General features: G+C 43.4%; 1 protein-coding gene across 8 annotated transcripts in view; it reads right to left on the bottom strand.

Moving 5' to 3' along the window:
* LOC126365377 (carnitine O-palmitoyltransferase 1, liver isoform) overlaps window positions 1-12730 on the bottom strand; it is a 234911-nt gene that overhangs the window by 184840 nt on the left and 37341 nt on the right. For 3 of the 8 annotated variants that reach the window (XM_050008139.1, XM_050008145.1, XM_050008149.1), the window contains exon 2: window positions 10952-11042. The exons of the other annotated variants lie outside the window; for them this stretch is intronic. The gene's annotated coding sequence lies outside the window, so the exon portion shown is untranslated. The remainder of the gene's footprint in view (window positions 1-10951; window positions 11043-12730) is intronic. 8 annotated transcript variants of the gene reach the window in all.

The raw sequence follows: 12730 nt of genomic DNA, 5'->3' as shown, positions 1-12730 counted from the left end.
TGGTATGGGGAGCGATCTCCTACACTGGCCGTACACCTCTGGTGATCGTCGAGGGGACACTGAATAGTGCACGGTACATCCAAACCATCATCGAACCCATCGTTCTACCATTCCTAGACCGGCAAGGGAACTTGCTGTTCCAACAGGACAATGCACGTCTGCATGTATCCCGTGCCACCCAACGTGCTCTAGGTGGTGTAAGTCAACTACCCTGGCCAGCAAGATCTCCGGATCTGTCCCCCATTGAGCATGTTTGGGACTGGATGAAGCGTCGTCTCACGCGGTCTGCACGTCCAGCACGAACGCTGGTCCAACTGAGGCGCCAGATGGAAATGGCATGGCAAGCCGTTCCACAGGACTACATCCAGCATCTCTACGATCGTCTCCATGGGAGAATAGCAGCCTGCATTGCTGCGAAAGGTGGATATACACTGTACTAGGTCCGACATTGTGCATGCTCTGTTGCCTGTGTCTATGTGCCTGTGGTTCTGTCAGTGTGATCATGTGATGTATCTGACCCCAGGAATGTGTCAATAAAGTTTCCCTTTCCTGGGACAATGAATTCACGGTGTTCTTATTTCAATTTCCAGGAGTGTAGCTTCAGGCCATATATGATTCAAGCGACTGAAGACCCTTTCCACAGAGGCATTGCAACAAGCAACCGCCTTAATCCCTCTGATAATTTTGCAAATAAATAAAGAAATTAGTGATATGAATGGAATTCTAAAAATGCCGATACCTAAAACCGAACATGAGGCTGAAAACCTGAACAGTTTGGTAAAAAATCAAACACCTAGCAGCAGAGGTTACAGTGCAAGGAACCTGCTAATAGAAAGTGACACTGGCATTAAAACTGCGTACATCAGTTATCTGTCTAGTAAGGTTTATTCCCTCTCCATCTAAACATTTGGATTAAGCTAAAAACACGATGTCTTGAAATAGCTCTTAAGTGATGCTCAAAAAAGAAAGTTAAAAGAGACGAAGAAGTTGAACAGGCAATGAAGACAGTTACAATCTTCTAGAAATTAACTACGCGTCCAGAACAGATGTATTTAAATTAGTAATGAAAGTGATATAGGGGAAAAGTCTGAACGAAACGGAGGAAGTTTCTGACGTTTTCCAAGATCACAGAGCACACGATACCAGCTGTGAAAATGAACTGGTGATAACACTATTTGAAACCGGAACACCAGCAAGAGATGCCGTTTCACCACCACCAGACAGTCCATCTTTAGGTAGGATGTTTTCGGGGTCAAACCGGAAACACCTTCAGCCGTCCATATTTCCAAATTTGCAATATTTTGCTACGAGTTTCGGTTTTACATTACGCCCCTTTAGGCTCCCTGACCGACGTATGGGAAGAATCCCACCTCTTGTACAATCAAAATAGGGGCCAACATTAAGTCTGTGGTATCCGTAGACTTCTTTTTAACAACGCAGTCCCTTCGATCATCACTTGCATTGCAGTCTGCAAGTGATGATCGAAGGGATCGCGTCGTTAAAAAAATGTCTGTGGATACCATAGACAATATGCGGGCTCCTATTTCGATTGTACAATAGGTGGGATTTTTCCCACACGTCGGTCGGAGAGGCTGAAGATGGTTTAGTGTGACGCCGAAACGTGTAACAAATTAATGTAAAATTGGAAATATAGACGGCTGACGGTGTTTTTGATTTGACATTTTACCAACATATTCTTCTCCACTTCCAATCTAATCAGCAAAATGTATCTTTTAGCACTCATACAGAATTATTCCAAGACACAATGACTGAAGAGTCTAAATTAACATTTATAATTATTACATCATTCAAGCCTCAATAACACTAAGACCAAAAGATTGTTTAGCTGTGGTTATCATTATAATTATGCTATGTTCAAAAATTAAACGATTTGGGCAATTATTATTTTTGTATGCACTACAGTACAGTTATTTACAAATTTAAAACACATCTACACTATATATACAAGACTTTGTGCATGTCAAATTGTTTTTGAGGTCCAAAATTGGGCAGTTTTGATTGCTGGAACATTTGCTGAAACCAGCTCCTTCGGCGTGCTGACTCAAGGACCAAGAGGTATTCCGCATCTTTAAGTTCTCCACATCCGCATGTTGGATTGCTAGTAACGTAGTCCCAGTGCTTCAAGTTTTGTGACTGCAATTAGTAGTCTGTTCAAAGTCTTCAACATCTGGCAGGGTGGCTGGAAACTAGCAGCGGGCTCTTCCTTTAAGTTTTGGTTTTTACTTCTAGTTGCCTTGTTCCGCCACAGCTCTATTCCGCGAGCGGGAGGTGGTGATTTAATGGCTTCAGTGGTTCGAAGGAAGCTCTTTCACGGCTACAGCCCCAGACATACTATTTCCCTACTTTAGATGTAGTATGTTGTGTAGCATGCTGGTTATTTGGAGACGTAGAGAGTGAATGGCGCGGTGGACTGTTCATCAACAGATCAGTTTACTTCACTTTTTACCTGAATTATGGCGTTTGGATGTCTAACGTTTTCACATTTGTTTTTTCTGTTAGTAAACAAAGAACCCAAAATTTATTTGCAGAGGGCCCCAAAACCTTGGTTACGCCACAGTCCACCATATTTTACTCTTGGTAAGTTGGAAACTGTGTGAAACAAGACACATCTGATGCTCCGTAATCCAGATTTTATGGATGTGGCACAATGTTTCCCTATTTGGGTATTTGCAGCACTAATGAGTGGCTTTGAAATTTAAACTCAGTCTGCGATTCTCTGCTTATGGAGCTCCCTTCGTGTTATTCTGATGCTAACAGGGTTCGCGAGTGTGACGCTCAGTTCTGCAATGACTTTTGCAGCTGTAGTCTCCTTATTCTCAGTCACAATCCTCTTCAATGACCACACACTTTCGTCTGTGTTGTGACTTAGCGGATGATGTTTTCCGCTTTCCCTATAAGCGATACAAATATTCGGTATGGTGCCTCTTGACACACCAAACACTTCGACTCCCTTGGCTACGGAAGCACCCATACGAACACCCACAAATTGTTTACGTTGGATTTCACTTCGTTCGACATAATGCTCTCACTACTGGACAGAACACTGTTCTGACCACAACTGGGTACACTACACAGGTGCTGTTCGTACAACAGTGCAACCTGCAGGCTTGACTATCATCTGCATGCATTTCTCACAATGTTTCCATATTTTTGTCCAGCTCCAACGTCTGACGTTATGTGACGTGAAGCTGTGCTGGCTGATTGGTAGGCACAGCAGCGGGACAGCGCGGAGTATTTAGATGGATGCAGTGCGGTGCGGACTGCGGAGCCGCAGCATGTCTCTATTGACGCAAGAGCGATGCCCGTCAACTGTATAGCACTCTGCGGCGGTAGCACATCTTTGAGCGGATCGGCGCGATTTGTCTAAACAAATAAAACGCCAGTGCATACATCTCCCACTACTATCCTACTAGGCACGCACACAGTGACTTGCCACCACACACGCTGTACTAGTGAGTTGCACAGTTTTAAAGTTAGGTCAAGAGCTCTTGTTGTGACAAGTGGGACATCCCAATGAACATTTTATGAAAAAAAAAATCTTGAAATTTTCAAAAAGGACAACCCCTTAAGCACATCTCCGGTGCGTCGATCCTCCTTGAAGGAATTCTCACGTTATTGTTTCCTTTCTAACGCTGACGGGACAAAACTCAACAAAAATTCTTTAACATGTAAACACGCCTAGGAGGCTTCCGATGACATTTAACACACACTGAATCTCTGTCGAAGCACACACCTTGAAGATGAAGAGAAACCAAAGCATCATCTACCTGCTGAATATAAAAGTGAGCAAACCCAACTCAAGGGGCCTGGACTCTCAGGGGACGCCGGTTTTTTTTTTCCCCACTGCAGCAAAGACCAAGTATCAAGGAACAGTCATCTACCCAATCAAATTCAAATGAGCGTACGATCACTGTCCACTTAAAATACTCAATACTTTTCTCTATGCGCTCGGAAATAATATGATTTGATACAAGGGTACAAGAAAATCTATCACAAAGATCGGAATCCCTGGGTTAGCAGTACTCGTACGTGGCCGTTTCAGACATTCTTCTACAAGGTCTGACGAAAATAATGTACAGGAAGACTTCGAATAGACCCACTGTTTGTTTTTTGATGACAAGTATCGAGCCCGACAACTGAGTTTCCGAATTTAGAGAGCACATGAACCTCTTATTCACTCGGGATTTTACGGTTCAAGCATCTAAGTTTCGTCGTAGTCGACTATTTTTGCGTAGAATAGTCAGTGGTCGCGGGCGTAGGGATCTCACTTCATCCGAAACGTTTCTATAACGGTAAAGAACATGGCGATATCCTTTTCGTAGTTTCTTCTGTCCTATTCTCGTTTTTTTCTTTCTTTCTATGACCAACACCGTTCACCTGTAGAACTCAATTGATTTACTGTTAGAACGTGTGGGTTTCATTCGGTTTCCGTCGTCAGCGTGCTCCGTGGACTTAAATAGCATAGAAAAATTTGGAAAATGTAGTGGCAGCTATACAGCACACATGTCTTATGGCGAGACAAAATATCTTAGCGGAAGCGGTCGGTAATCTCACCAAACAAGCAGTTTATGTGCATGCTGAAATGGCTGTGACGTTGAGCATAGTGCGACCGTCAATATCTATTCTAATTTTTAAGGGTGTCGTCAGGTTATCAGATTTTTCATAACGATTGCTACTGAGAGGCCAAGCGGGCTACAGGTAGGGGACTGGTTTGTTGCTAATGTTTGTATAACTGTATTTAACATACGTAAAAAAGCGCCCGAACAATTTCTTCTCGAGAAACTATGGTTTGATTACCGACAAGTTGTACTTCAGTTTACCGCCATTCGAGAGAAGTACACTAAAGTAATGCCCGTGACAAAATTTTTCAAAGATACTACTCGAAAAAAAGTAAAAATTTGGTTAAGGTGAAAGTCAAGACTATAGACGCAGCGAACGTTCCGCTTCATAACCAAACATTTACCTGGAAAAATACTGGGAAAGTAGGCTAGACTGCACTGTGTCCGTGTTCGTGGCCTTCTTATTTGACAGAGTGGCCAAAAAGTTTCACCGCAAACCACAAAAAGTGCCTTCTCAATGTCTCATGACTTCTCGAAACAAAAGATGCCGCTTCTGATGAAAATTTTGACGAACACCTAAGAGACAAAAACCGACAAGTGAGTAACAACATTGCCGTCAGCTCCTTATCGACTTTTAATACAGTCTGTCAATCTCGAATCGTGGGACGTCACTGCGGTGTTTACATTAAGTAGCAATATGTGCGGGTTGTTAACAGTGTTTAGAACTTGTACGGTTCACGGCCATTAGATTGGTTCGTTATGCGCAGTATCAGCCGCATACGTTAAAGGCCCCAAACACACGGCGTTACGAGATGCTGCTTCGGTTAGAGCAGGATGCCACTGGTGGCCCAAAGTCCGCACTAATTCGAGCCCCGTGCTGGGACGCAGATTGGCATCTTCGTGCCAGTGACGCCACATCACGGCCACGCCAACAACCTGTCAACTGTTCGAAAGAACCAAGTGATTTCGAAACACGCAACGGAAAGGCTTCACTTCAGGGTGCTCAGGATTTCGTTGAACAACAACAATTTCACTGTTCTTTTTTGTTTCTGTTCACTTTAGATAATTTGCGAATCATTTAACGATAATCGTGACTGACATATCCACTTATTTCGTCCATGTGAGTGTAGGGAAAAAAGGGGGTGGAGGTCAGCTCGCTTTGTGTGTTTCCTAGCTTAGTATTAACTGGAGGAGAAATTTCTTACGTTTCCTTACCGAACGTGTTCTTGCATGCAAGGAACACTGCATATTTGGTCCATCAGGTTCTATGTGGTATTGTATCAGCAGTAGTATGCTGAAGAACACTACCGTGAAAGTTACAAATATTTTACTTAGAGATCACTTTAATATGTGAAAATTACAATCTATGGCGACAAGTTGTTCAACAATCTTCGAGCGTAGCGCGACTACAATATTGTTGATCCCATATATATGGTGGAACCAATAGGGACCGTTAGAAACTATTCGGCGAAATTTGAACGTGATCCGAAGCAGCAAAGGGCGTTTACACTTTTTGCGCCCTCATGTCGTCTCGTCACGGAAGGTGGGGAGCAGCGAAGGGTGTGCGACATTGGCAGTGCGTGAATAAAACAGCAAAGGATCCCTCTAAGGAACCCCCCCCCCCCCCCCCCCCCCACTGCCCTGTTAGGCAACACCCTCGGTGTCACCTGCGCACCATTGCTGAGCACTTGAGACATGTACATGTACAGAGACAACCCTTGATCGATTCCTAGACGTCTATGGGCAGGCAACTCCTTAGACACCATCTGTTACATAATCTCGGATCTTCAGAGATAATATATACAGGGTGACTCATAACCCATGTCCAAAGGACAAAGTCCGTATTGGCGATTCATTAATCTTGGCCCACAGGACATACCTGTAATCAGAGGTGGTGTCGAAAATGCAGAGGAACGAACGAATGCTACAGATTTGGTTAATCGTACAAATAAAATGTTACGTACGAGACGTAGTACTGGCTTGGGTAGCTCAGATGGTAGAGCTCTTGCCCGCCAAAGGCAAAGGTCTCGAGTTCGAGTCTCGGTCCGGCACAAAGTTTTGATCTGCCTGGAAGTTCCAAAATGTTACAATGACGATTTGAAACAACAATATAATGCAACTGCCATCCCCGGTCGGCTGTTCGCAACAACCACCTCTGACACTGTTGACACTCTCCTGACATTTCAACCCTTCTCTAAGGACAACGTGGAGCTGCAATCCGATCGAACGTGATCCTTGCAAAGTGAGCTGTCAACTTCCTCCCTTTACCCACACACACACTGTCGAAATAAGTGGATGATTACATCAATCACATTATTCACCGACGGTGCTTGTATTTGTTTGATAAAACTTATGGACCACGACTCGTTGTGATACGATTTAAAGTCAAGTATTATGTATTAAGTTTCTACACGGTCGGAGACCTCCTGGCAGCTACGAAACTTACATTTGCAATGTTCAATTTTAAATTATTGTATCTAAACTTTGTTGTTTATAGTTATTGCTTAGCTTGTGCCATTCCAAGATTTTGTGTTTATAATTCTATATCTTTTTCATTTTCAGATCCCGCGTACTTCTCCTTTTCGTATGGTTAGTTAGAAAAGAAAACTGCACCCCGAGTGTCACATTTTCAATGAGTAATGGGGGAGATGAGTACTACTTCGCGGCAACAAAGGAGAAGAAAACTATTCGCACAATACGCAGCGAAAGTGTTGCCGTTTCGAAAGAGTACAATCTTCGGCGTCACACTTGAACAAAGCATCTAGCAATATTTTTAAAGTTTTCTAGAAAGCTACACTCTGAGAAATACGAGTCCATCAAACGGAAGTTTGAAACCCAAAGAAATCTGTTCACGACAAAGTTTGCTGGAAACGAATCTGTCATTGTGCAAGTTAACAATATACCGCACAAGATGGCAGAACGAGGAAAACCGTTTACCGATGGAAACTTCATCAAAGAGTGTGTGATGAAAAGCAGCAAATGACTTGTGTCCTACGCAAGTAGATTTGCTTCGAAGTATCAGCCTTTCAGCAAGTTCAGTTGTGTACAGAAAAGAACACAGTGCTACAGACAGGCGAGAAGGCTTCTCGTGTTCGTTCAAGGAGAACAACTGGAAAAGATATTTTCATGGAAGTGTAAAAATTTAGCTTCTAGGTGTTACAGGTGACAGAAGAAAAAACTTGGCAGAAGTGAGGACGGTTCTGGTCGTGCAAATCAGGACTCAGTTGGAAGATTTGTAAATACCGGACGTTCTGTTCATACTCTGCATCAGCAAACACTCTGTAGGTAAGACTTGGATAATTCCTGTGAACTGAAACTAGTCGTTTCTGCTGCTACCTTCACTCGGGGACATGCCCCCCGTCACCGTCAGTTCCAGGCTTTTACTGAAGAAACTAAATATGTATTATGTGACTTGCTTTATCACACCGCATTGAGGTGGCTCAGCTGCGATGAAGTCATGTTTCATTTTTACAAGCGCCGACACGAAATATATGTTGTTTTTTTCTCACTGAAAAAGACACACGTGATCCACAGCTGTCAGATCTTGCATGACTGTCAAGGTTTTGATTTTTGGTCCACATTATATCCGACATGAGTTCTAGGCGCTACAGTCTGGAACCGAGCGACCGCTACGGCCGCAGGTTAGAATCCTGCTTCGGGCATGGATGTGTGTGATGTCCTTAGGTTAGTTAGGTTTAATTAGTTCTAAGTTCTAGGCGACTGATGACCTCAGATGTTAAGTCCCATAGTGCTCAGAGCCATTTGAACGATTTTGAACTGATATATGATCTCTGAAGAATCATCAAAGGATTTCGGAGAAATCCGTCAATGTTTGAAGCACAACTGGAAGGTTCCTCATTTTCACTGCTTCAAAGAGTTTTGTGCTATATCACACAAGACGTTGACCTTGATTTTTCCGAAAATGTGAATTATTCGTGACCTGAAGCATTTTTGGAGAGTTTTTCAGATCTTAACAGAGTTGTGAGTAGCATTCTTCTGTTCCAGATTCCGTAGAATGTAAGCTTGATGATGTGCCATTTGACGTACAATTGGAGCTCACTGATTTGGAAGCAAATGACTTGTTGAAAGAGAGGCACGGAGAAGGAAAACTTTCTGAATTTCAGCGATGCTTACCCGATATTGAGTTTTCGAAAATGAAGAAATTTGCATGTTATCTGCGTGTTCTGTTCAGTAGCCCGAAAGTGCTTTGCATGTGTCAGGGGTGCAGATGCAGCAGCATTATAGAGCAGCCCCAGAGAAAACAAAATTTTCATTTTCCAACATTTTTTATTGCTTACTTATTTGTATCTGTAGCTTAGTTTCACAAAGATATGGAGAATACGAGGAAAGATGCGGTTTTACGTGGCTGCGGTTGGATTACTTCAGCTATTGTTCGTTGCGGTTAAACTGAAAGCATCAGTGGTCTGGATACTTTTAATGTACATGATGTTATTACTTACCGTACTTTTCACGTTACTGATTTGTATAATAGGAATATTGATACCTCTTATTTTAGTTCTAGTAGGCCTCTTGTTAAGACTTCTCGAGAGAAGCGTCTCGGTTTTAGGTAGTTGCAGAGTGTGCACTGAGAGTCAAATCAAAGTCAGTCCCATGCTTGGGAAACGAGGGTTAGGGTTGATACGGGAATTCCACATTTCTTTCCTGGGCAAGGTCCTAAGTGTGGGACGTTGCCTGCCTTGAATCTGTTATAAAACTCTTGTGGTTATCTGTGGCGTGTGGATGACTGTGGTGAGCGAAGGTACCGTGAAAAGTAGTGTATGGCGCAAAAGAAATAAAGGGTAATTTCTTGAACTCCTCCATTTTCTCCCATTGCGATGCATTAAAAGTGAAATTTGGCTCAAAGGTAGTAATGGAAAGGCATGGCGCACAGCGACGTTACCAAAAAAAGCCAGAGGCCGGAAGTTCATGTGAGCTGTAAGGTAGGTTAATCATCCCACGTTGGCATTAAATTTCACCGCAATTCTGCGCAACCCCGTCATGAACGTTCTGACGCGATGAGAAGGTCCACCCCCCCCCCCCCCCCCTACCAACATCTCCACTTTCTCTTAACGCCTCTGCAATGAAGGTCAGAACCGCGACGTCCAACACCGAAATCAGGCGGTTTTCTTATGGGTGGCTGAGGAAAAGCTTCTAGACACACCACCGCTCAGAATCGATAAGAGGTGGTCTCAGGAACTGGTATGAAGGGCGTCAATGAAACCACCCCTTCCCCTGGAGCGAGCATTTACATACATTTCGCGGACACAAACGACAGTTTTAGGTGCAATCTGCAACACAGCGACGTTCTTGACAACCTTTGACACTGCGGAGACTTACAGGCAATTCAACCCTTCTCTAAGGACATCGAGTGCTGCAACCCCATCGAACGTAATCTTCGAATGTGCTTGACTACAGCTTCTGTTGGAGTATACAGCGTGGAACCATTAGGGACCGTTCAAAACCTCTATCATTTTAATATACCCTTTGTCTAAAGGTATTATAGAATCACAGTAATAAAATCATGCCACGAGATTCGAATAAAACTTGGAATGTCATCAATGCTTCAAAAATGGTTCAAATGGCTCTGAGAACTACGGGACTTAACATCTGTGGTCATCAGTCCCCTAGAACTTAGAACTACATAAACCTAACTAACCTAAGGACATCCATGCCCGAAGCAGGATTCGAACCTGAGACCGTAGCAAACGCGCGGTTCCGGACTGAAGCGCCTAGAACCGCTTGGCCACCGCGGCCGGTTCAATGCTTCAATCTTGGACAATATACCCTACGTGTGAATTACTATTCAATATTCTTCCGGCATGCGACAGTAAAATTCAGTATACTCTCCGACGGAGACTTCGCGACCAAACCAGATCTGAAGACTCCACATTAACGACCAACGAGTTGACGCGTGCTCAATAACGAAACCATCGTAAAACTCATTGTTAACACTATAGACGCTTAACGGCGAGATGCCGGAACTCCAAGAGATTTTATTTATTCTCACAGAAATAGAGACGTACCTCACACAGTAGAACGAAGTCAGGATCTTTCAGGTGGATCTGTCCCCACAATGTCGCTTCAAGATAACACAAATATTTTTCGTAACTGTCAAAGTGTTTATCAAGGTTTAAAAAAGGCAGCATTAGTTAATTAAAGAAAAGAGAAGTACTTTAGAGACGCCAATTGTTGGTAATAAATAGTACGCACGATGGAAGACCTAATAACGTACGTTACTGCATTTGTACATTTGTAAGTATCATGACGGTAGCTACAGTATTTGTTTCCTGAAGAAAAACAGTCTGATTTGTTTCCTCAGGACATCTTGTGACCTATATATTGTGTCAATAAAAAACTTAAGTGTTCGTTACCGTAATGTTCAGTTTATCCAGGAGAGGTACGAAGGGCTCTTTTGTCCAGTCAGGCAGAGATAGGTACCGAACTAACCAGAACTGCGAACGACTAAAACAAAAAACAAATAATTCCGCAATAAATTAAGTTGCACGTTACTCAATAATTAATTCACCACAGTTAAATTACAATTGCAGCCTACGTATAAACAACCACCAGCAGCACAACAGAAAAGCGTCGACTTCGATCGCTGCTATACATCCAAAACAGATGCGCTCGCATCAAGCGGTTATTGACTTCCCCTTCCAGACAATGGCTTTCAGGGAGCTAGTTGATGAAGTTTGATTGCATGGCTCTAAAACCAAATGTCGTCGTTTGAAAACGGCACACGTTTATTACACACGCGGGGAAGTTAATTTACTCGTTACCGTTCAATTAAAATGTGGATTAGTCTCTTCATTGCGCCCTATACGTGTAGTGTCGCACTTAGGAAGTGAAGGATGTTAAGTACGTGGAAATAAGACAAACACAGTGATGGGGATATTTTACCCGACGCTAGTTCATATAAAGGGCGGTTTTTTTTACAACTAAATCTAAAAAAATCACGCATTGGTTGTAAAACAGAAAAATTCATGTTCAATAGTTTTAAAAATGAATCCAGCGTAACCAATGCTAAGTCCCCTGTGGTCCTGCCCAACCCCAGATGGTTCAATCGAGGTGTCACTTTAAAATCCGAAGTAGAAACAGCGAGGGAAGAGCCTTTTTTCCTCCCCCCTCTAACCCCTAACACAGGAAAGAGCCACATAGAGATGACGGTGCGAAAACCAGACACTAAGGTCCACGCCAACAATATGCAACGTCAGGCCTTGTGCTTTGTTTATGGTCATGGTATAACTAAGATCACTGGGAATGATACATGTTTAATGCGAAACGGTAAATAGTAAGGTGTAAGTGGTTTCCCCCGCCTACCCTGAACCACAGACCTTGCCGTTGGTGGGGAGGCTTCCGTGCCTCAGCGATACAGATAGCCGTACCGTAGGTGCAACCACAACGGAGGGGTATCTGTTGAGAGGCCAAACGTGTGGTTCCTGAAGAGGGGCAGCAGCCTTTTCAGTAGTTGCAGGGGCAACAGTCTCGATGATTGACTGGTCTGGCCTTGTAACAATAACCGAAACGGCCTTGCTGTGCTGGTACTGCGAACGGCTGAAAGCAAGGGGAAACTACAGCCGTAATATTTCCCGAGGGCATGCAGCTTTACTGTATGTTAAATGATGATGGCGTCCTCTTGGGTAAAATATTCCGGAGGTAAAATAGTCCCCAATTCGGATCTCCGGGCGGGAACTACCCAAGAGGACGTCGTATTCAGGAGAAAGAAAACTGGCGTTCTACGGATCGGATCTTGAAATGTCAGATCCCTTAATCGGGTAGGGAGGTTAGATATTTTAAAAAAGGAAATGGATAGGTTAAAGTTAGATATAGGGGGAATTAACGAAGTTCGGTGGCAGGAGGAACAAGATTTCTGGTCAGGTGAATACAGGGTTATAAAAACAAAATCAAATAGGGGTAATGCAGGAGCAGGTTTAATAATGAACAGGAAAATACACTCCTGGAAATTGAAATAAGAACACCGTGAATTCATTGTCCCAGGAAGGGGAAACTTTATTGACACATTCCTGGGGTCAGATACATCACATGATCACACTGACAGAACCACACGCACATAGATACAGGCAACAGAGCATGCACAATGTCGGCACTAGTACAGTGTATATCCACCTTTCGCAGCAATGCAGGCTGCT

The sequence above is a fragment of the Schistocerca gregaria genome, chromosome 1 (assembly GCF_023897955.1).
Source record: "Schistocerca gregaria isolate iqSchGreg1 chromosome 1, iqSchGreg1.2, whole genome shotgun sequence".
Lineage (NCBI taxonomy): Eukaryota > Metazoa > Arthropoda > Insecta > Orthoptera > Acrididae > Schistocerca > Schistocerca gregaria.
Note: the sequence above shows the minus strand (reverse complement) of the source record. Positions and strands in the feature narration are given on the sequence as shown.